The sequence below is a fragment of the Myxine glutinosa genome, chromosome 6, assembly GCF_964187855.1.
Source record: "Myxine glutinosa chromosome 6, kmMyxGlut1.1, whole genome shotgun sequence".
In the NCBI taxonomy this organism is placed as follows: Eukaryota; Metazoa; Chordata; class Myxini; order Myxiniformes; family Myxinidae; genus Myxine; species Myxine glutinosa.
The window spans coordinates 156,234,990-156,258,684 of NC_136266.1; the positions used below are offsets into that span (position 1 = coordinate 156,234,990).

Below are 23,695 nucleotides of genomic sequence, written 5' to 3' on the forward strand. Positions count from 1 at the left end.
CAGCCCCTCGTGGCCACGCGAAGCGGGTACGGTAAAGCAAGCAAAAAGCCCCACGCCGCTTGCAACGCGTGTTAGGCCCCAACGTGCGACCCGTACGCGTCTTTTTAGACGGTGCCGCGAACGGTGCCAGACGCGGGGTCGATGCACGGCCCCACGTCAACTTGACGTCTCCACCGGGTAGGTACACGTCCCGGTAACTCCTCTCGCCAGACGGGCTTCGGAACGCCGCTTTTCCACGCGGCGCAAGGTCGATCCCACCTTTCGTCGGAGCGGGGCGAGGAAGAAGAATACTCATCGCTTTTCTTCCTCGTGTCTTTTCCTCTTCCGTTTCCGGTCACTTCCGTTTCCGGACACTTTCTCAGAAGGGCTCCTGACCCTCCAACCACAACAACCCTTAATCTACTACACATGGATAAGCAAAGACCTGAATGGTAATTCACATACATTCACATAAATATGTAACACTCCCCCCCTTCAAGAAAGAAAGTTTGAACCCAGCGAAAACTTTCTTTGCCGGCCAATTTGGAGAAACAAACCAGATAACTCAACCCCCCCCACATTATCAGTTCCCCCCCGGGCACAGTTATCACTTAAAAATAAAGCAACCAAAATTTCACCACAACCCCCCCCAGATTACTCACGCTGGACTAAGCACCAGCAACGACATTGTCCCTGCCCTTTACATGTTCAATTTCCCGTTGGACTCCTGCCAAGCCAAACTCCATCTCATGACCCTCTGACTTTGACCGTCAGTTTCTTGTGAATGAAGGTTAAGGGGTTGATCAAAGATCCAAAGTTAAGCAACTCGATAGCACTTTTTCCGGGAGGCCCAGCCGAGTATTCACTACATGGATGCCTTTAGGAACGTGGAGTTCACGGTTAGTCCGTGCAGGAAAGTTCTCTACATGGGCGCCTTGAGGAACGTGGAGTTCACGGTTAGTCCGTGCATGAAAGTTCACTACATGGACGCCTTTAGGAACGGCGTTCACGGTTAATCCGTGTAGGAATCTTGGCTCGGCGGCTCCGCCGCATTCAGTGCTTCAACTTCTCAGAACTTCCCTAATAATTATGGTGGGACCACTTGTCCCTGTAGTCCCATGAATAGCGGTCTCCTTCTCGGCCACTACTTTGACAATCCTTCCTTCGGGAGCTGCCGTAACTCAGGGAGCCTCCATAATAATATTGATTGCGGCCACCACCAAAACTACCGCCCAGTTGTCCTCTCCTGTAGACCTCTCGACGCCTACGAAATGCCTTCCCTACTGTTATGGTCCGACCCTCCAAATCCTTGCCATTCCAATTCTTCTCTGCCTCTCTGGCGTCTTTTGTGCTGGCAAACGTGACAAAGCCGAACCCTCTTGACTGTTGCGTTTCCCTGTCTCTTACCAACCGCACTTCCACCAGCGGCCCATGTCTGTTGAAGACAGAGGTCAGAACTTCTTCCTCCGTTTTGAAGTTCAGTCCCCCTACAAATAACTTGGTACTTTTGTCGCCATCCCGAGCTGGTGTGGTGTTATTTTCCCTGCTGGGCTCTTTACCAACCCTCAGGTTACCATAAACTTGACCCCCGGCCAAATCATTCCCGATAACCACAGATACACCCTCTACAGGAAGTGTGGCTTGTAAACCGACGGTGACCGGTCCTGACACCAAATCGGACTCCAAATGGATGACATGAAGTGGAGCACTAACACCGCCCCCGATCCCCTGTAAACGAACACTATCCCCCGTTGCCGTCTCCTCGGACCATGGCAAAATGCCTTCAAGCATTAAAGATTGATGTGCCCCTGTGTCCCTCAATATCCTAACCGGTCTCCGGTTAGTCGAGGCTCCATCCCGTGACACAAACCCCTCTGAAATAAATGGTTGGTAACCCTTTTGATGGCGATTTCTCACAATGGCCATTGCATTTGGAGTCGTAATAGTCGGACTCCGCTCTGGGTCTTCCCTTTTCATGCGGTAACAACTGGACATCAAGTGTCCAGGTTTCTTGCAAAAAGCGCAAGTAGGCCCGGAGGAAAAACTCATGGTCTGCCTCGGGCCCCCCGAACTATAAGTTTGTCTTGGGCCCGCATCCCTCTGATTTCGAACAGGTGGGGTATCCGCGTTGTCCCCATAATCCTCTCGAGGCCGCCGCCATGTATGGTCGTTCTCCGCACCTGCTGTTCCCCACCTCCCCTGCGGAGATCTAGGCGAGGAGTTAGGTTCGTGGACCCCTATTCGGTGGGTTAAGGCATAATCATCTGCCATGGTGGCTGCGTCCCACAACTTTGGTACTTTCTTTTCCTGCAGGTACACTTTGATGTCCTCGTGGACACACTGCTGAAATTCCTCCACCAGGATCAAGTCACGCAATGTTTCGAAGTCTTTCCCGACTCCTTTTGACTCACACCACCGATCAAACATGTTTTCTTTTACTCTGGCAAACTCCACATGGGTCTCACTCTCCCTCTTCCTGGCATTCCTGAATTTTTGCCTGTAAGCTTCCGGAACCAACTCATAGGCTTTGAGGATGTGCTTCTTCAGTACCTCATAATCTGCACATTGGTCCATTGGTAGCGCCGAATAAATCTCTTGAGCTTTTCCCACCAGCACACTTTGCACTAGTATGGTCCAAGCCTCCTCCGGCCAGTTTAATTGTCGAGCCACTTTCTCAAAGTGTGGAAAAAATTTCGCGACTTCCTTTTCGCTGAACGGTGGAACCAGCCTCACATGTCTGCCCACATCCCAGGTTTTCTGGTTAGGTGTCGACCCCGTCAGCAAGGGTGGTGCCTCTCCCCGTTCTCTCATTAACTCCAGCTCCTTGAATTTAATTTCTTGCTGAAGCTCCATGTCACGTTCCTTTAATTCCCTTTCCGCTTTTCTCTCCTCTGCTTCGAGGTCCCTTGCAGCTCTCCTCTCCTCTGCTTTTCTCCCTTCTAACCTTTCCTGGAGTTCTCGTTCCACTCTCCTTTCCTCTGCTTGTTTCTCTTCTCTCCTCTCTTCTGCTTTCCTTTCCTCTTCTGATCTTTCCTTTTCTGCTTTCCTTTCTTCTTCTTTTAACCTTTCCTGGAGTTCTCGTTCCACTCTCCTTTCCTCTGCTTGTTTCTCTTCTCTCCTCTCTTCTGCTTTCCTTTCTTCTTCTTTTAACCTTTCCTGGAGTTCTCGTTCCACTCTCCTTTCCTCTGCGTGTTTCTCTTCTCTCCTCTCTTCTGCTTTCCTTTCTTCTTCTTTGATCCGTTCCTGGCTCCGTAACTGCAACTCCAGTTTCCGGAGCTCAACGTCTTCTGGTTCTTCGGGTAGCCACTCCCAGGCTAACTCGTCCCATGTTCCTAATCCCACCATAGATTGTATCACCGTGGCCTGCAACTCTGCCTTCCTCAAATTAGATCGGACCTCCAAGTTAAAATGTTTGGCCAATTTCAAGAGGTCCGACTTTAGTAACGCTCGGAACTGTGCCTCACTCGGTGTTACCGCAAAGTTCTGTGCCACAAACGCCATGGTGACTATCGTTAACACCTGTTAACCTTCACCCAAGACTTTACCCCAATTTCCCCAAAAATTTTCCAATTAATACTTAATTAATAAATTTTAATTAATAAAAATATTATTTTATTATTTTATACAATTTTAGATCCCGGACGGGCCCCCAATTCTGTTACGTGGTCCCCTCGGTGACTACCTGGTCTCGGTGACCCCCGGACCGTGAGAGGAACTTCGCCAGAAAGTAGTATTATATATGCGCTTTCGCAACGCAATCCCTATGAATTCCACCCAAGAGAAACTGATGTTCAATGATATATTTCAAGGGTAAGGATATCATACAATTTCAATGATACAATCACGGATATATTCCCCGAGCAATCAACCACAAACAACCATCAACAATTCCCAATCCACAATCAATTCCCTATATGATTAAGATGGCCATCTTATATATGTGTGTCCCCGTTGGTACTCACGACCCCCTTTTGGTCTCTGTTCCGCACAATGTCTTTGGGCCCCTCCTGACCAAGATGATGGTCGGCGTTGCCGCACTCGGGCGGTTGAACGAACCCCGGGTGGACGTGTTTCCACCGGGCAGGTATCGTACCAGGCACCCCGGCTGCAGCCCCTCGTGGCCACGCGAAGCGGGTACGGTAAAGCAAGCAAAAAGCCCCACGCCGCTTGCAACGCGTGTTAGGCCCCAACGTGCGACCCGTACGCGTCTTTTTAGACGGTGCCGCGAACGGTGCCAGACGCGGGGTCGATGCACGGCCCCACGTCAACTTGACGTCTCCACCGGGTAGGTACACGTCCCGGTAACTCCTCTCGCCAGACGGGCTTCGGAACGCCGCTTTTCCACGCGGCGCAAGGTCGATCCCACCTTTCGTCGGAGCGGGGCGAGGAAGAAGAATACTCGTCGCTTTTCTTCCTCGTGTCTTTTCCTCTTCCGTTTCCGGTCACTTCCGTTTCCGGACACTTTCTCAGAAGGGCTCCTGACCCTCCAACCACAACAACCCTTAATCTACTACACATGGATAAGCAAAGACCTGAATGGTAATTCACATACATTCACATAAATATGTAACACTCGTCACACACCCAACCTCTCCACCAAACTTCGTCCAAATCTGTCCACAGCTTTTTGAGATATCCTGTTCACAGACAGACACCGGAACCTGAAAGGAATCCACCATTAGGTACAAAATAAGGCTAAGCGTGCACAAGTGAACGTCGACTAGGTAGCCAGAAGACATACATTCTGAAAGATCTCCTTTTTAAACCGATCCCAAAAAAGCATTAATTGTTCAGCACGACCCTACAGCAATTAGTGTTCGGTTGGTGAGTTGGAGATCAAGCTATAAACGTGAATCGGAGGCAATGATCCAGACAGGAACAAATATTCTTCTGTTTCTGCCCATATCATTGCTCTCTCTCCAGCTGTTTCCATTCAGCAAGATCAAACAAGACATTGTGCTCTGAAAATAATGACAACTTGTCACCGGTGTAGGCCACAACCTCCTCAAATTTGGATATTCTGGCGGCCTTCCTCGCTCCTCGCTTAACAATTCAGCTCATTCCCATTGTTGCCGATTCAGCTTACGCCATTAGTCCTGGAGTGTACAGCCTTTGACTTGTCGATACGCGTGGAATGGTTTGTACCTCAACAATCCACGGGGCACCGTTGAATTCAAACGACGGCGCAGGAACCAGCCCAGGAGGAAACCTCCACCAAAAGCAGCCATTCTGCAGTAGGTCGAAGGGGACATCGAGTCCATCGTGCCCTGCACAAAACACGGGATCTCATGATGTGAGGTGTGATCATTTAGAAACAACCTGGAGGTTTTTCAACCCAACTCTCAGGAGGTTTAGCTCCTCAACTGATGAGGAACATACTGGATTACACAAATTTACTTGGAAATAACATTTAGGCCTTGTCGTACGAATTTTAGATTTCAAACCAAGCTCGGATGTTGAAAGTGTAACTGCACAAAAACAATGTTGGGTTTTAAAATCTTTATCGTTGCCACAAACAAAATAATTATTTATCAAAATTCTGATTATTATTATTTTTTCTTATTTTCTTTGCTTGATTGTCATCAAGAATAGTCAGGCAGCTTAGGTAGTGGATGGGGACATGCCGGATAAAAGCACCAAAATTTTATCGGGCAATCTTCAGGGTCCCAGCTATGATTCTATAACCGGTGCCAAGCGATACGACCACTCTTATTCGAAAATTTTTATTATTTGTGAAATTTTTTTTGAACATTTTTTAAACATTTTTTTTGGGGGGTTTTTGTTGAAGAAATGTTTTTATTGCAGAAATGAGAACCTTTTCCGAACATTTTGGTGTAATTGTTTTTAAAATCGAACATCTAGAAGTATTTTAAAACAATATTTGAAAATTAGGTGTCTCGGGTGCATTTCCTCAATTTGGAAATGGTTCTTGCAGAGTTTTGTGGTTCTTGCACAAGGATACCAATGAGGTCTGACTTCTTTCCTTGGCGCAGTTTTCCTCTTTCAGATAGAGAAGGGGGGTGCGGATGATTTTCATGCTAGAAGAAGGTTCCCATATCTGTGTCCCTGTTCTGAGCAACTATGTACAGACGAGAGAAGAGGGACACATCATCTTTCAACAGGGAAACATCCTCTGCCTGCTTCCTCTTCCCCTTGGATGGTGACCTGAAGAGAGGCAATGAGTTCCTCTTCACAGGCTCATGGATGGACTGCCTTCGTTCAGTGATGATAGCCTTGTTGTAGCTGTCGTACTGAGCCTTTCCCACTTCTTCTATGGTATGCACAGTGTTGGCCACAGATTCTTCAATCACATGCCGCGTGTCAAGTGCAATCAGCTCGCTTCCTTAATCTAGGAACGGGTTGCTCATCTCGTTGATAACTTGAATAAGGCCCAGTGTTTGCTCGTGAAATGTCTTCTGCGCAGACAGACCTTCTTCGTGGTGCTGGCGTTCATCTTCTGAGATGGCAGTGTACTCCCGCTCAAACTCAATGAGAATGCGTGCCTGCTCAGGTCTGGCGATCATCCACTTCTTGAAGGCTGGTGGGTTTTCAGTCAGGCTGACTGCTCCTCCAGGGCCCTTCACAAGCTCATTATTTTGTTCATGGGCTTGGTCGATCGGAATGCTGGAGAACCTTCTGGCTGTCTTCTGAACAACCCAGTTGCCTCTGACAATAAACTCCTCTTCGATTGTTGGAGGGAGGCTCTCCATGTCGCGGATGTGGATCGGGACCCATCTGGCATAATTATGGTGGTCAAGTGCGAAGAACCATGGTGCCAGGGCTTTCAGAGACTCGACATACAGGGGAAAGTCTCCTTCTCTGTGAGCGCAAACAAAGGTGAGTCCCAGGAGCTCAATCCTCAGGATGGTGTCCCAGTACTGAAAGGTTGGACTCTTCGTGATCATGCTTTGTTTCCAGTCCTCTTCTGTCCTATCTTCAGTTGCTGCATCAGCAGCTCCCTTCAGGTAGGCATCATGTTGCAGCTTGGAGAGTGCCAGAGCGCTGACTTGGTGGGCATGCCTGGTTCTCGCCAGGTGTGATGCCTTCAGGAAGGGTTCAGCTGTGCCAGCAGAGGCTATGCCTGCCTGGTTTATTGCTGTCGCCCATCCAGATCCGTCTAGGTAGTCTCCAAGTGTCTTCCACACCGCCAACTCCAGGTGGAGTCCGCCGAACATGACAACATACTGGTCTTCACCGTGTGTGGTAGGCCAGTGCCACTGAATGAACTTGGCAAGCGCATACAGCGGAGCATCCATTGCTATTATTGGAATCTGTCCAGGGTTCAGGAACTGTGTAGATTCACGGATGACATCCATTCCATGCTTGATCATTGCAGGCGTGGCTGCCTTCTCATTGAAGAGAGGCAGAAGTTGAGTGATGGCAGCTTCTACTTCTTGAGCAGGACTGTTTTGAAACGAGGCATGGTAGGCGGACCAGGCTATACAATCTCCCTTGACCACCTCTTCTTTTGCCATGCAACATATAGCAACATATAGCAGATATAATTTCAACATATAGCAGACTGGGGCAGCAACTCATGACCGCATCATAGCAGCCTCTTTAGAAAGACTAGATGACAAAATTCGCATGCGCATGTTAGCTTACCCAGACTTGTTTGCATATGATGCAAAGTACCATAGGTCATGTTATAGTCGTTATATTTCACCACAAAATATCAATGCTGACAGGGGCAAGGCTGAAGCTCAGAAATCTCTGACCGATTTCGATAAGGGTGTTCTGCGTTTGAGTAAGGAAATTGAGTGCCTGGTGTTGGGCTAGCGGCTAGGGTGCCAGCTTAGGATCCTAGGATCCTGGGTTTGAATCCCGGTCGATCGCTGAATCAAAGCCAGGGGGGTTGACTCAGCCTGTCATCCTTCCGAGGTCGGCTAATTGAGTACCAGTTCACTGGTAATTCCCTGCTTGTCATAAAAGGCGACAAAAAGGGTTGGCGGCAGGAAGGGCATCCGGCCGTAAAACATTGCTTCAAAAAGGGGACCAAAAAGCAACAACAACCACGGTGCCCGAAAAAGGCCAACCCCCGCCTTGCGGGGAAAAATGGCCTCTAAACGGTGGTTTATTCTATCAAGAAGCAGGAATCTTGTGACATTGTCCTCTCTACATGAACGATTCATTGAAATGCTCAATGAAGGTAGGCCTGATACTCCTGATACTAGCACAGAGCCCAGTGAATATCCCTCATGGAAACTTAAAGAGAAGCTGAAGAATCATTTTAATGACAAACTATTAATTATTCATAGCCCAGCCTGGCAAGTCGAATCTAGTTTGTTCCAGTGAAGTGAGTGTTGGTGATGCCTTGAAAAAGGTTGCAGCGCTGACCATTCAGATCAGTGAATCTGGTGAATGTGAACACACTAATAGTGAAGACACGGGTGAACTGGATAACGCTGTTATCCTCCATCAAGCTGCTGGTATTCTGCGCAGTTCAATGTCTGGAATTAGCTTTCAGACTACCCACTACACTCCAGGTGTGGACCTGAATATGCAGCAGTGCAAGAACTTCGTTCCTGAGACATTGTATGACTTCATAACATGGTGCACGTCGAAGGAAGGCTTTGATAAGGCCAATCATTGCGGCACTGGTAATGCTGACTTGAGGGTTCTGGGTATCTGCCACAACATCATTGCCCTCTCTTGTAATACACAGACCCCCATCACATTCGGTCTTGGTGTTGAAATACACCATAATCATGGCAGTAAGGAACTGATAGAGCTTCTCAGTTCTGTTGGGCACTCCATCAACTATGATGATATACGGAAGTTTCTAACATCAGCAGCTCTTGATGAGCTTTCAGGACCATCCAGTCAACCCATTCCACGCGGTATTTCTAACTTCAACTTGTATTGGAAGACATCCGATCCATAGTAGATGCCGCCATTGACAATTTCGATCGGAATGAAGAGACTATCGATGGTAAACACACTACACATGCCATGGCGATCGTCCTGTACCAACGATCTCAGGATACTGATGAACTAGCATCCATTCCTCGCACAAAGCAGAAATCCTTGGACCCTGGACAATACGAAGAACAACCCATCCAAGTTTATCGCAAGCCAGCAAAGAAGCCGGAACCTGCTGTGAGCTGTCAGCAGGGTCAATTCGAAAATGACTCTTCGATGGTCTTGAAGAAAGACTTGGTATGGGAAGTGGCAAGGGCATGTGGTGGTGACGACTCGCCCATTCCTGCATGGAGTGGATTCAATGCCCTCGTGAGCACCAGGACTGTCCCAGTCACAAAGATTCGCTATCTACCATTCATCAATGCCTCACCGTCTGACCTTTCCACCATATTTACAACATTGCTCAGACTAGTACAGATAGCCAAAGAGTTGGGGCAATATCATATTCTCATAACTGCCGACCTTGCAATCTATAGCAAAGCACAACAGATTTTGTGGAGCAGACCAGAACCGCTGGTAGGCAAAGTTACCATGCGGCTGGGGGGAATGCACCTCACAATGGCTTTCTTGGCAAGCATTGGTAAGATATTCGGAGATGGTGGCCTTCAGAACATCCTAACCTCCTCTGATGTGTATGCAGCCGCGACAGCTAGCCAGATGCTCCCAGGAAAGCAGTACGCACGGGGAATCCGAGGGGTCCGTTTGGCGCACGAAGCACTCTCACATATGTTCCTGACCTCAGCTGAAACCTATGCCACCAAGAACAACTTGCCATGGCTGACTGATGAAACCAAGCAGGTGATACGAGATCTTGAGAAGGCCTTCAAGTCCAAGGATGTGACTACGTGTGGGACTGCTTGCCAGAAAGCAGAAGACACAATCCCCCAATCCGTGTTGCATACGATAGATCTCTTCCGAAAAGAAGGACGACAATGTTCCAGTACATTTGGCTTCTGGGATAGCTTTCTGGAGTCTGGGAACATATTGCTGCGATTGTTACGAGAAGCAAACTTCCTGATGCATATTCAGGCAATCACGGAAACTGTCCCTTATTTCTTCCTTGCTGGGAGAATCAACTATGCCCGGTACACTCCAGTGTACATTGCAGAGATGAAGCAGTTAGAAGAACAAGAGCCCCTGATGTACCGCCACATGATGGAGGGAGGTTTTGTTGTCCGCAGATCGGCCAGTCGTGCTTTCAACTGTGTTCCAACAGATCAAGCGCGAGAACAAACCGTCAATCGCGAGGCTAAGAGTCAGTGGGGGTGTGGTTGGTTTCACCTTGCGCAAAGGTGCACTACTGCGCTGGCTAATGACACGGCACATCACAGGTGAATACGCAGAAGCATTCAAAGAACTTTGCAACTCTGGGGCAAAGGAAAAGTTGCACGAAGAGCTGGGGAAAGCCCGTCTAAACAAGGACAGAAGGGATCTGAATGACATGAAGGAATACCTTCGTACTCAATGCCAGGATCCATTTGACTTGGAGAATGTTCGACCATCTGACCAACATCACAACAGGTCAAACAGTTTCACAGAAGGTTGAAGACTCGATGAAGGGCATCCCAGACAAGGGTAAAGTTGTTTTAGATGACTTTGTCAAGGAACGACTTGGAGACGAGCCAACGAAAAGGTTTTGGGAACCTCTGCAGAAGTCCACTGTGTCGACATTTGCGGATATGAAGAAGGCCCTTCCAAATGACAAGGATCGGAAGCTGATAAATGACACTGAGGTGTTGTTCCGGTGGCTTCTGGCAGTCTCTAGGAGTCGTGATGTAGACTTGAAGAACGTCCTCAAGTATGAACTGGCAGCAGTACCACCGGCCCTCTTCCATGACGATGGAACGATGAGAAAGACGAACAAGGCTGACCTTGCACAGAAGCTTGAATCAAATTGTCCAGAGGTTTTAGCAGAGCTACCACAGATCGCAGCAGGGATTTCGTCCGCGTATATCGACGGCATGGCTATGGTTCAATCACTGAATGAGAACCACTTCAGAACATTCAACGATTTGGCTGGAGTTGTTCAGAAACGTACAATCTGACTTCTCAGAAACCAAACCTTGGAGCTAACCAGTGTAACCATTGCCTTCGACCACTATGACAGTGTGCCATCTGTTAAGACAGCAGAAAGAGAGCGTCGGGGTGCTTCTGCTGCTCGGCTTCCATTTTATCAGATCCTGGGAAGCCGACCTGTTCCGAACTACAGGTCATTTCTCAAATGGGTTGGTAACAAGGCAAGCCTTGCGAATTTTATATCGACGTACATCCAGGAGCATGCAGCTGAACACATTCCAAACGGAAAAGCTATCATCTTGGCAGGAGGTTTCAGTGACGGGGAGTTAGTCAATGCTGTTACTCCATCTGGTGTATCGTCCCTGTCAAGTCTCTACAGCAACCATGAGGAAGCCGACACCAGGATGATCCTGCATGCATGCAGCCTGGCGAAAGACCATGACAGAATTATAGTTCGCTGTGATGACACAGACGTCCTTGTCTTACTGGTTTACTACTTCAGCAGAGGACTGTTAAGTGACCATGTGTACATGTATGCTGGACATTCCGGAAAGGAACGTTACATACCCGTGCACATCATCAGAAACCAACTAGGGAAAACTGTTTGTGAGTGTCTCCCTGCTGCCCATGCCCTGACAGGGTGTGACACAACTTGTTCATTGAATAGAATAGGCAAGAAGACTGCCTATTCTAAACTGTTGAAAAATGTGGACGCAGTATCTGAATTACAGACCTTCCATCAGGACAATGTAGCCACATCTGTAACAGTAGCCCGAACCTATGCTCTCCTTCTGTACGGGACGAAGGGGAAGGACATTGACACCTTGGATGCCTTGTTCTACATGCTGGCCACAACAACCGACAAGTCAGCATCAATGCTTCCACCAACGGAGGACGCCTTCAAACAGCATGTCCTTCGTGCAAGGTATCAAACACGCATATGGTGAGAGAGCCATATTGCTCAACAAGAACTGATTGATCCTGTTGGTCATGGCTGGTCTGCTTGTGTTGCTGGGGGCATCACTCAATGTCCACCCAGCCATCTGCTCCGGTTGAAGTTCGTGATCTCACACACCTCTATTGCACTGACAAGGCCTGTTTGAGTGGAAGGAAGTGCCCCTGCCTCCTTGCTGGACTAGAGTGTATAAAGGCTTGTTCCTGTACGGACTGTGAAAATCAGAATAACATATCCGAAGATGACAATGAAGTGGAGGTGGACACATAGGCCGAGACACGTACCATGCAACCAGATTTTAGGTGAGTTATGTTACGGTTATGTGTGCCACTGTAAATAAGGGGTTAATGGACCATGCTGTGCCCTTCCACTATCCTAAAAGAGACTTTTATAATGAGACTTCCGACAGACTGTTTCTAGCTGATCAAACAATCAGATTTTGGTACTGATTATCATGATGATCATCGAATAGAAGACAAGATCGGTTTCAATTTTTTGGTAAAAAGTGCCAAATTTAGGGTACATTTTGGCCCTTTAACTCCCCTACTGGCTTAACCATTTAATATACACTGATATGAGTATTTCAATGAAAGACGGTGATGCAACCACCAGTTTTAAGATAACCAGGCGAAATGCAGAGATTTAGGCAAATTGGTGAAAAATGGACTTTTACGTGCAGTCGCAAACAATGGGTTAATGGCCCATGTTAGTAGGGAGATAATGGGGCTTCCAAGACACCCATGTATTTAGATGGGACTTTTCCCCAAACTGTCCATTTTTCCCCTGATTACCGCGACACCCCTTTCACATGTAAGTGAATGGGGGAGTCCTTACTTAACCTCCAAGGACCACGTGACATTCAAAATCCCTCATTGATCCTATAAATATATTATCATTTTCTAACTTATTAAACAACTCCATTCTCTTATGGAACTCATTCCCATCTAGGATATTGATAAACTTTACATTAAGTACCTTTCTCTGTGCGTTTATAAAACTAGGGCATGCCCGTACTATATATATATCTAAAATTATATCCCCCCCCCTCTATTTACATGAAATGGTTTGGTCCATTCGCAAAGCCAAAGCGAACGGCTTGCGAGTACGGTGACAACCCCCCCCCCTCTATTTACATGAAATGGTTTGGTCCATTCGCAAAGCCAAAGCGAACGGCTTGCGAGTACAGTGACAATCCCCCCCCCCCCCTCTATTTACATGAAATGGTTTGGTCCATTCGCAAAGCCAAAGCGAACGGCTTGCGGAGTTTGGTAAATAAATCGCCATAGCTCGGTAACTACTTGTCCGATTAATATGAAACCTTGAAAAGGCACATCCTCGGGTCCCCAGTAATATACCTGGCAAGTTTCAAGTATATCGGACCCGTGGTTGTCGAGAAACAGCGGTCACAGACAAACGACACACACACATACACACACACATACACACAGAGATTACTGGAATTATAGATAGACTAGGACGTGCCCGTACGTGGGTGCCCGTTCGGAAAAACATTCCAAACCGCGTGGCAGTAACGACCACAGAACCCCCCCCCCCCTCTATTTACATGAAATGGTTTGGTCCATTCGCAAAGCCAAAGCGAACGACCACAGAACCCCCCCCTCTATTTACATGAATGGTTTGGTCCATTCGCAAAGCCAAAGCGAACGGCGAACGGCTAAATCGCCATAGCTCGGTAACTACTTCTCCGATTAATATGAAACCTTGAAAAGGCACATCCTCAGGTCCCCAGCAATATACCTGGCAAGTTTCAAGTATATCGGACCCGTGGTTGTCGAGAAACAGCGGTCACAGACAACACACACACACACACACACACACACACACACACACACACACACACACACACACACACACACACACACACACACACACACACACACACACAGACACACACACACACACAGAGATTACTGGAATTATAGATAGATGATATGTTTCACGGAGGGACCTGGTCTGTCCTCCTCCCGATCCACATACCATTTTAAAATTATAATATTTATTATCCGGTTGATAACCATCAAAGTTCTCACTCCAATCTAATATATTTTTCTTCCCACCCTCCATTATCCCACTTAACAAATTAATACGTTTATCAGTCTTGAGGACCTTCTGACCAGTGATCCTCTCAACCTCTCGGATCTGATATTTCTCACACTCATTATGTTTTCCATCTATATACCAATCTTGAGATTTTCTCCATTCTTTATTCCATTTATATATAACCAAAAGGTACACACATGACACCACCATCTATCTATCTATAATTCCAGTAATCTCTGTGTGTATGTATGTATGTATGTATGTATGTATGTATGTATGTATGTTTGTCTGTGACCGCTGTTTCTCGACAACTACCGGTCCGATATACTTTAAACTTGCCAGGTATATTGCTGGGGACCCGAGGATGTGCCTTTTCAAGGTTTCATATTAATCGGAGAAGTAGTTACCGAGCTATGTCCAAAAAACGATTCAACCAATCAGAGAGCAGCGAGCTATCACGTGTGCCGAACGTGGCGAACAGACTCTGCCTCGGACGGCACATTTGAGAGCGTATTCATTTATTTCACGTTGGAAAACTATGTTGGCGTTAAACTATGTTTTAAAACTAATTTGCGATTCATCGTAACTGCGATTTGCGACCTTCCGGACAGTGAAGACTGCACTTCCGGCAGCCAATCACAGAACGCATTGTTGCGTAGGCGTGGCCGATGTGAGAGCGAGCCGAGGCGAGCGCGTGCGCCATTACGGTTCGTAATTCGATTTCTTCCGGAGAAAATAATAATTTCTCGATTTCTTATGCGCATTATTTCTCCCAATTCAGTCAGAGCGAAGGGCGGAAGCGAAGAGCGTTGTTTTTTTTGTTTACGGGCGTACGGGCGGGGTAGAGCGTACGGGTAGCGTTTTTTTTTTTTTTTGGCAAGGAACGGGCACCCACGTACGGGCATGCCCTAGTATATATAAAACACAGTTTGTGTGTGTGTGTGTGTGCGTGTAATGTTACCGATAGACTCCGAAACGGAGAGGCTCACATGCTTGATATTTGGCATAGACATGGCCATTGAGCCTGGGACGAACATGGCCGAAACAATATTTGACGAGATCCATATTTTTTATTCATATTTACCTCAGCGCATTTCAGCGAAGTACCTGCTAATCTCAGCCAGTGCGAGCAGCTCGCTGATTCGCTCAGAGCGATCACGTGATGTTCCATCCCGTCACACGTTTGCACGTAATTCAGGGCAAAAAGCCATTGCGTTTTTTCACCTTTATGCGACCGTGTTTTGTGTCGATTTTGTGCGATATGAATTAAATTTTAATTCATATTTTGTGTTTACGAATTCGAATACGAAGGATTTCCCTTTTCGATTTCGAATACGAATTGAATACGAGCTTGAGTCGAGAGGGTGAATGTACGGGTTGGGAATGTGCGGGTCTCCCTTCCCCCGCCCGGCAACGCCGGTGGGTCACAGGATCTGGAGGACGTGGGTCACAGGATCGGTGAGTCTCCAAAATCCGCTTCGTGCTCTTTCGAAGATGCAGGACGATGTCGCGATTGTTGTGCTGCACTCCGACGATGAGAACTGCAACGTCATTGTTGACTGGCCCTCCCCCTTCCTCCACCCTACCCCTTCCCCCTACCCCTTTCCCCCCTCACCCTCCCATCCCTCACCCTCCCATCCCTCGACACATTAGTTCCCACGGTAGGTGAAATCGTTTGTTGAGTTTTTAAAAGTGGCTTAAAAAATTTCTGTTGTTTTCTTTCAAAGGCTTCTTCACCAGTTAGTTTTTGTCTCCGTTTCTTCTTTATCTCTTCCTGTTGTTTACCAACTTTTGAAACTAATTGTTGATGTTCCTTAAACTTTCTTGCTCTTTCTTCGGCATTCATTTTCTGTATTTATTTATTGAAAAATATCATTTAATGAATTGTGAAGGGCAATGGGAAAATTTTCCTTTTCTTCGTCATTATAGTAAATGTGTTGAAATAAATCCTTTTCTTTAAATATTTCATCAAATTCTTTATTGGTATTAATACGAGTTGTTATTTCTACTTCACTAATACTTGTATCTCTGCTTTTCATACGTTTGCGTTGAGCATCGATATCAAAACCGAATGATAAAATCTTAACTCCATCACCACGCAAATGTTTAATAATTTGTCTCATTCCTTCAGGATTAGTTTCTAAAATCCCAAGACCGTTAGATTTTAGTTTATTTAACTCACTCTTACAATATGAATATTTTGTCGTACCAAGAGATACCTCCTCAAATATTTGACCTTCGTTCCTCAATCGCATATGTTCCTCCATTGAAATGTAGTAATAAACTTCACCTTCTACTTCTCCTGGTCGCATTGCTCTGGTTGTAGTACCTACAATACGAATCATAGGGTGTTTTTAAAAAAAACTTACAATCTTTTCATTTTTACTATTCAAGAGTTTAGATTTATGAAAGTTCTTTCCTGAAGCAAATTTACCCACAAGATTAATAATAATTATAGTTGCCATTTATGTGTGTAAAATATCAGTTAGTATCTCATCTTGTTTCACAACAATATATTTATATTTTCCAATCGTGTTTCATATAATTTTCAAATTCTTTTTTACTACGTAACGTAGAGCAATTATCTCTCCAAAAAATATTTACATCTATTGAATTTAATTTAAATAAAATAAAAGTATTAGCATTGTTTCTTATTGAGTGCCGAGGGAGTTGAAAATATGACTGACTAAGATAAATACAATTACAAGAAGAATGTCTCCCTCTTGTATAGTAGCTATCCATTACTGTTTGGTTTCTCTCATTAACACAATCATCAAAGATAACGAGGTTCTTTTTTGATTTATCTAAATCTTGAGGTGAAGGTATATCATCCGTGTTATCACCGAGAATACAAGTTATGGGTTTCGATTTTGATTTCTGTGTATCACAAAATAGTTGTATTATATCCTCAATGTTGTAATCATTTTGTTTGTTTTGAAGTTTAAATAAACCGATAATGTCTTCCTTTTTAAGACCCGCATTAAAACCTTGTGATAGTAGTTGATACTCGGGTTGAAAACTTGACTTCGTAAAAATTATTAAATTATCATAATCCAAAAAGTTTGGGGGTAAGGAGCATCTTTAAAAGCAAACAGGTTTTTCCACATCCGCTTGAACCAACTATTAGACATCTTAATGAATTTGGAAGATTTTTATGGCTGTTAAATTTTATCTTGTTTTCCCAAACGGGTAAAAAATCATTCATTTATATATTTGGAAAACAAGTCATCTAACTTTTTTTAGCTATTTTAGAAACTCTATATTTTATCCTGAGTTCAGGTTTAATTTCAAAATAATTCATTATTTTATTTATATAGTACAGTGAAACCTTGACTTACGAGTTTAATTCGTTCTGTGACCGAGCTCGTAACTCAATTTGCTCGTTTCTCAAATTAAATTTCCCCATTAAAAGGCATTGAAATGCTATTAATCCGTTCCAGCCCCCAAAAAACCACACCAATTTTTTTTGTTACGTGTTTTTAAATAAGAAAAATGTACTTTATAAATAACAAATAATGTATAAACAAGCACGACCTCGTATATACTGTTCATAATAAAAGAGAATGTTGTAGCGACCCATGGGTCCCCCAAGCAAGACCGGCATCAGAATCTCCTTGCTCCAGCCGGTGACGTCACCGGCGGGGATCCCCGGCGCCAGAGTGGCTGGTCACGTGACCGCCAAAGCGTCCCGCGCGTGCGGGTATAATGAGCTACACCTGTGGATCACGTGACCACTGAAGCACGCCTCGCTTGAGAGGCGTGGCTTTCGGTTTCGGTTTGGGTTTTTGGTTTTGCTTTATAAGGCAGCCCGATAAACGGGCTTTTTAGTGTTCCCGAGTTGGTTTTACGAATAAACATCTTCTCGGACGAGTTTGTGCCTTGCCATCCTTTTATCCGTATTCTGCTGGAGTCCAGACTCCTTCAATGTAAAGAAATAAACTGGTTTTATTAAGTGTTGTGGCGGACACGAAAGCACTGACGTGGTGACATCACCCCGCACACCAAGTGGGGGTGGGCCACGCCGGGGAGAGAGGCGTGGCCTCAGGATATAGACGGGGCGTGCAGCCTTGAGCAGCTTAGTGCTGCAGTTTGAATAAAGACTCTTGTATGAACCGCGTTGTCCGCTTGCTCCTTGCGTAAGCATTAGCGCGCGCAGCATCGCGCTACAGTGTATTTACCTTGAAGACCAGACGAAGATGCTGGCGTAGGTGGAGGAGATAACTTTTGCCCTTTTCGCCACTTTCCTCGCTTTCACTTGCAGGGCGTTTCAAAAAAAACCTGTCCAACGAGGTTTGTTTCTTCCTCCCTTTCAAAATGTTTCGAAAATTCTCCATCTCTTCATGGATAGAGGTCCGGAGCTTTGAAATAATCGTAACGCCCTTGGCTGGCGTTATAGCCTTTATCGACTCCTTCTGCTTCAAAATCGTACATATCGTAGAAGTACTACGATCGTACTGCCTCGCCAAGTCGACAACACGCACACCTCGCTCATGTTTTTCGACGATTGCGTGTTTTATATCCAAGCACATCATCCTCTTCTTCTTCTCAGTACTGCCCTTGGCACTCAATTTCATAGGACCCATGGTTAAAACTAAGAAATTTTCCAAAATAACCAACATGCGAAAACAAAGCAGCAGCGATATACGGCAGAGATGCTTGCACGGCAAGATAACCACGTGACCGGAACGCTCGTTGGGCCACCTAGTGGCGGGTGGCGTAAGCTCGTAACTTAGATCTCGGCTCGCATCTCAAAGCAAAAAACCGCCCGAGCGACGGCTCGTATCTCGGAAAACTCGTAAGTTGGTGCACTCGTAAGTCAAGGTTTCACTGTATCTTGTATTAACATTTCCATTAAAATTATTTTGAATAATAAATATCATTAAACCCTTATACATTTCCTCAATACAAAGAGTCTCTTCCCTTGAAAGAAATGGTGTATTATCATCATAATACTTAACATTCATCTCTCTTATTAATCTTGTAAAGTAATTCATTTTTGGTTCTAATTTAAAAGAGTTATATATATTTTTATATTTTTTATTATCATTAATTAGAAGATAATCACAGAATAAATATTGTTTGTATGAATCCTCATCATTAAGCCCCACTCTATCACAAGCTGGACAATTCTCTAATTTATCATATGGAGAGTCTGGAAATTCGAAATATCCTTCAGAACTTATCATATTTATATAGTAAATTTTTACTTAAACTAAACGTAAGTTTATTAGCCAATAAATACAATGTTTCAAAACACAAAAGACAAATTTCAATCAATCTCTACTTCGGTACCAGCAAAAAAATATGTCAAAGATGTTAAATTGAACAAAGATAAATATGGGAACTTCTGGATAAAGACGGAAATGGAGAACAAGATGAGTTCCACTATTCCATTCACAGGAAGAGCCTATCCTGTAAAGTCATCACTCAAGGTAAGTCTTACAAAAGTATCTCCACTTCTACTGGCTATTCTGACAAGGCTAGAATCTAAAATTGATCCTGAGGCTTTAAAGATGAATGATAAGACCATCGACAATTCTCGTGGAGACATTTGTATATACCTTAATAAACCCAAAGGTATTGAAATAAATAAAGATGTAAATATTTCTGGGACTTTGTCTCTCAGAACACTTATTATTCATGATTATTTGAAAATTACATTCAATTTGAGTCATGTTGTAGTTGATTCTGTAATTGAAACAAAGTGTATTGATATAAATGGAAATTGTGTTTCTTACTAATTAAATGAGTAGTTATTCCGAAGAAGACTTTTTCAGTGATTCTGAATTTGATAGTTGCTCAGACTCTGAGAGCCTCGGATCAGAAGATAGCTTTAGTATCTGTTCAGATGATAGTTATGAGAGTAGTTTTATTGATAATTCTGATTACTATATAGAGTTTAGTGATGAAGAAATATGAAGTTTTTTCACTATATAAATAGCATGAATTCTGGTTATTGTTCCGCCTGTGATAAACAGTACAATCGATATGATGCTCATGTCAGGACCATTAAACATGCTATCAATACATCTGATAAGAGTAAAAATATGATAAGATGTGAACCTTGTAATAAGCTAATTAGAGTACTTGGTAAAAGGAGACATAAACAAACAAAGCATCATTTAGATAATGTTCTTAACAGTTATAAAGAAGAAGAGATGGAACATTGTGATCTTTGTGATAAGGATATGAAGAAGACTAGTTATAGATATCACATCCTAACCAAGAATCATATGAATAAGTTGTCCCAAATTTAATTGAGTTTCCTGACTCTTGTTTTCAATTTTTTCATGTTTTATTTTAAGTAAAAGATAACTAGTAAATAGTGAAGTTTTTTTTACTATATAAATAGGATGAATTCTACTTACTGTGAGAGTTGTGAGCAGAACTACAAACATATCAATAAACATTATAAAACACAAAAACATTTAAAGAGTATAGATAATAAGTATTGTAAGATTTGTAAGACATGGGTTCTGAGAAATGGGTATGAGCAACACTTACGATACTCAAAAACATTTGAAGAATCTCAAACCAAAGGTTCTTCCAAAGGTCTATTGTGAATGCTGTCAACACTACATCCTCAAGAAGGATTGGAAGCGTCATGAGAAGACAAAGAAACACCAAGTTCCATATTATGAGATTGAAAATTTAGATGGTGCTTTCAAAGGAAATATTAAAATTAGATTGTTCTGTTTCAAAGATCCAGTCCCCCATTCTCTGGGAGCTGCTGTTGATCTTACAAAGGAAGGAATAGATGATCAGATTAATGAGACTATATCTGAAATGGGAAGTTGTAAATATTATTTGGGGGCTAAATTGGTTCTTCGCAAAAAGGAAGATCCACCATTTAACTTTTACCTACATTTAACTTATATGGTACTTAATAAAAATGATTATAATAGAAATAAAGAACAGGTCTTTAATGAGCTTAAATATAGTGAATATGATATTGATGATCTTATTGTTGGAAGCGGTCTCACTGTTGAAAAGGTTCTGTTTGTTGATGTTCACATTTTTAAATCTGATCCACTACAAGCACGATCATATATTCAACTTCCTAAAATCATCAAAGATAAAAATGCTATAGTAAATATTCAGAATACTGATAACAAGTGCTTCTTGTGGTCTGTACTAGCATATCTACATCCAGCAAAAGAAAATGCTGAAAGAATAAGCAATTATATGAAATATGAAAATGAATTGAATATGGGAAATTTGAAATTTCCGATGACTCTTAATAATATCTCAAAGTTTGAAAAGTTAAATAATATTTCTATAAATGTTTATGGGTTGACTGAAAAGAACAAAGTACAGATTTTACAAATCTCAGTTGATGAGAAAGAAAAACATGTTGACCTCTTGTATTTCCGATCTGGTGAAATTGAACATTATGCTTATATCAAGAACTTTTCAAGATTGATTAAATCACAAGTCTATTCTAGAAAATGTAAAGTTTATCCATGTCGTCGGTGTTTGAATACATTTCATTCACAGGAGAGATTGGATACTCATAAACAATATTGTTCAAATGAGAAAGCAACAGTCATTACACTTCCAAAGCCTGGTTCTAAAATTTCATTCAAAGATCAAAATAAAACAATTAAACATCCTTTTGTGATATATGCTGATTTTGAGAGTATCTTGGAGAAAATAGCAACAGCGGCTCCAGATCCAAAAGAATCATACACAAATAAGTATCAAAAACATACTCCTTGCGGATTTTGTTATTATATCAAATCATCCGTTGGTGGTGAATATAACAAGTTAGAGGAGTATAGAGGCTCAAATGCCCCAGAGGAGTTTGTGAAACGACTAGAAAAAGACTGTGTTCGATTAACCACGATAATGAGAGAAACCAATAAACCAATGTACTTGACGAGTGAAGAGAAAAGGGAATTTAGAAAAAACAATGTCTGTCATATTTGTGAGGAGAAAATTGGTGAAAGCCTAAAGGTTAGAGATCATTGCCATCTCACTGGTAAATATAGAGGTCCGGCTCATCAAAGTTATAATATTAATTATAAACTCCCCTCTTTCGTTCCTGTCTTTCTTCATAACAACGCTCATTATGATACACACTTGTTTATTAAAGAGTTGTCAAAGACTCTGGGAGTATCAGTGCTATTCCAAGTACAGATCAAAAATACATCTCCTTTACAAAGATCATTCCAACAAGACCAACTACAAGAATTCGATTATTGGATACATATAAATTCATGGCTAGTCCTCTTGCTAACCTAGTTAAAAATTTGAAAAAATTTCCATGTTTGGAGAGTAATTATGAGGATACGGAACTCCTAACACAAAAAGGAATTTACCCGTACGACTATATGGATTCATTTAAAAGATTTGATGAAAAGAAACTTCCTCCAAAAGAAGATTTTTACAATATTCTAAATAATAGCAATGTTTCAGATGATGATTATGTACATGCTCAAAATGTTTGGAAAAAATACAATATCAATAATATGGGTGATTATCATGATCTCTATCTCAAGACTGATGTCCTTCTTCTAGCAGATGTATTCGAAGCATTTAGATCCGTGTGTCTTTCTGGATATGGCTTGGACCCTGCTCATTATTTCACAGCACCGGGTCTTGCTTGGAGTGCTATGTTGAAAATGACTAAACAAGATTTGGATTTGACAACCGATGTTGATATGCTCCTGATGATAGAGAGAGCAAAGAGAGGGGGAATTTCACAAGTCTGCTCATCAGGATATTCAAAAGCAAATAACAAATATCTTCCAGATTATTATCCAAAGAAAGATAGTTCCTATCTCATGTATTATGACGCCAACAACCTCTATGGGTGGGCAATGTCCCAAGCACAACCTTATAGAGGATTGAAATGGGAGAGTGATCATGAGGGTGTTCTAGAAAATATTCTGAGATCAACACAAAAAGAGTTGGATGAAAGGAAAGAAGGGTATTTCCTGGAGGTTGATCTAAAGTATCCAAAAGAACTCTTTGAGAAACATAAAGATCTTCCTTTCGGGTGTGAGAAAGAATTGACAAACCCAGAGTGGTTGAGTGAATATCAGAAATCATTTGACAAGGGATCAAGAACAGAAAAACTTTTAACAACATTCTTTGATAAGAAGAACTATGTGCTACATCAGAGAAATCTTTTACAATTTGTGAAACATGGTCTAATTGTTGAGAAAGTTCATCGGGTCCTGAAATTCAAACAGAGTTATTGGTTAATGAAATATATTGATTTTAACACTCGAAAGAGAACGCTTGGAAAGACTGACTTTGAGAAAGATTTTTATAAGTTGATGAATAACACGGTGTTTGGGAAGACTATGGAAAATGTTAGAAAGAGACCAAATATCAAGTTGACAACTTCCTGGGAACAAACTTCCAAACTAATCAACAGACCGAGCTTTGAGAGTTGAAATCTTTACAGAAAACTTTTGTGCTGTTCATATGATGAAAGAAGAAATTGAGATGGATAAACCGATTTATATTGGTACTACTGTTCTCGATCTATCAAAACAACTGATGTATGAATATTATTTCGAGAATTTGAAAACAAAGTATGATGATAACGTCATGTTGATGTATATGGATACGGACAGCTTCATCCTGAGTATCAAGACAGATGACGTCTATGATGATATGAAAGCAGATTCTTTAATCTATGATACAAGCAACTATGATGCTACTAGTCAGCTGTTCTCAAATCAAAATAAAAAGGTGATTGGAAAGTTCAAGGATGAGCTAGGAGGAAATATTCTGAGTGAGTTCATAGCA

The 23,695-nt window shown here is 43.1% G+C and overlaps 1 protein-coding gene across 1 annotated transcript in view; it reads right to left on the bottom strand.

Moving 5' to 3' along the window:
• Positions 1-23,695, bottom strand: part of LOC137428942 (uncharacterized) — a 52,867-nt gene that overhangs the window by 13,799 nt on the left and 15,373 nt on the right. The window contains 1 exon segment of the mRNA XM_078780821.1: positions 5,125-5,246. The gene's annotated coding sequence lies outside the window, so the exon portion shown is untranslated.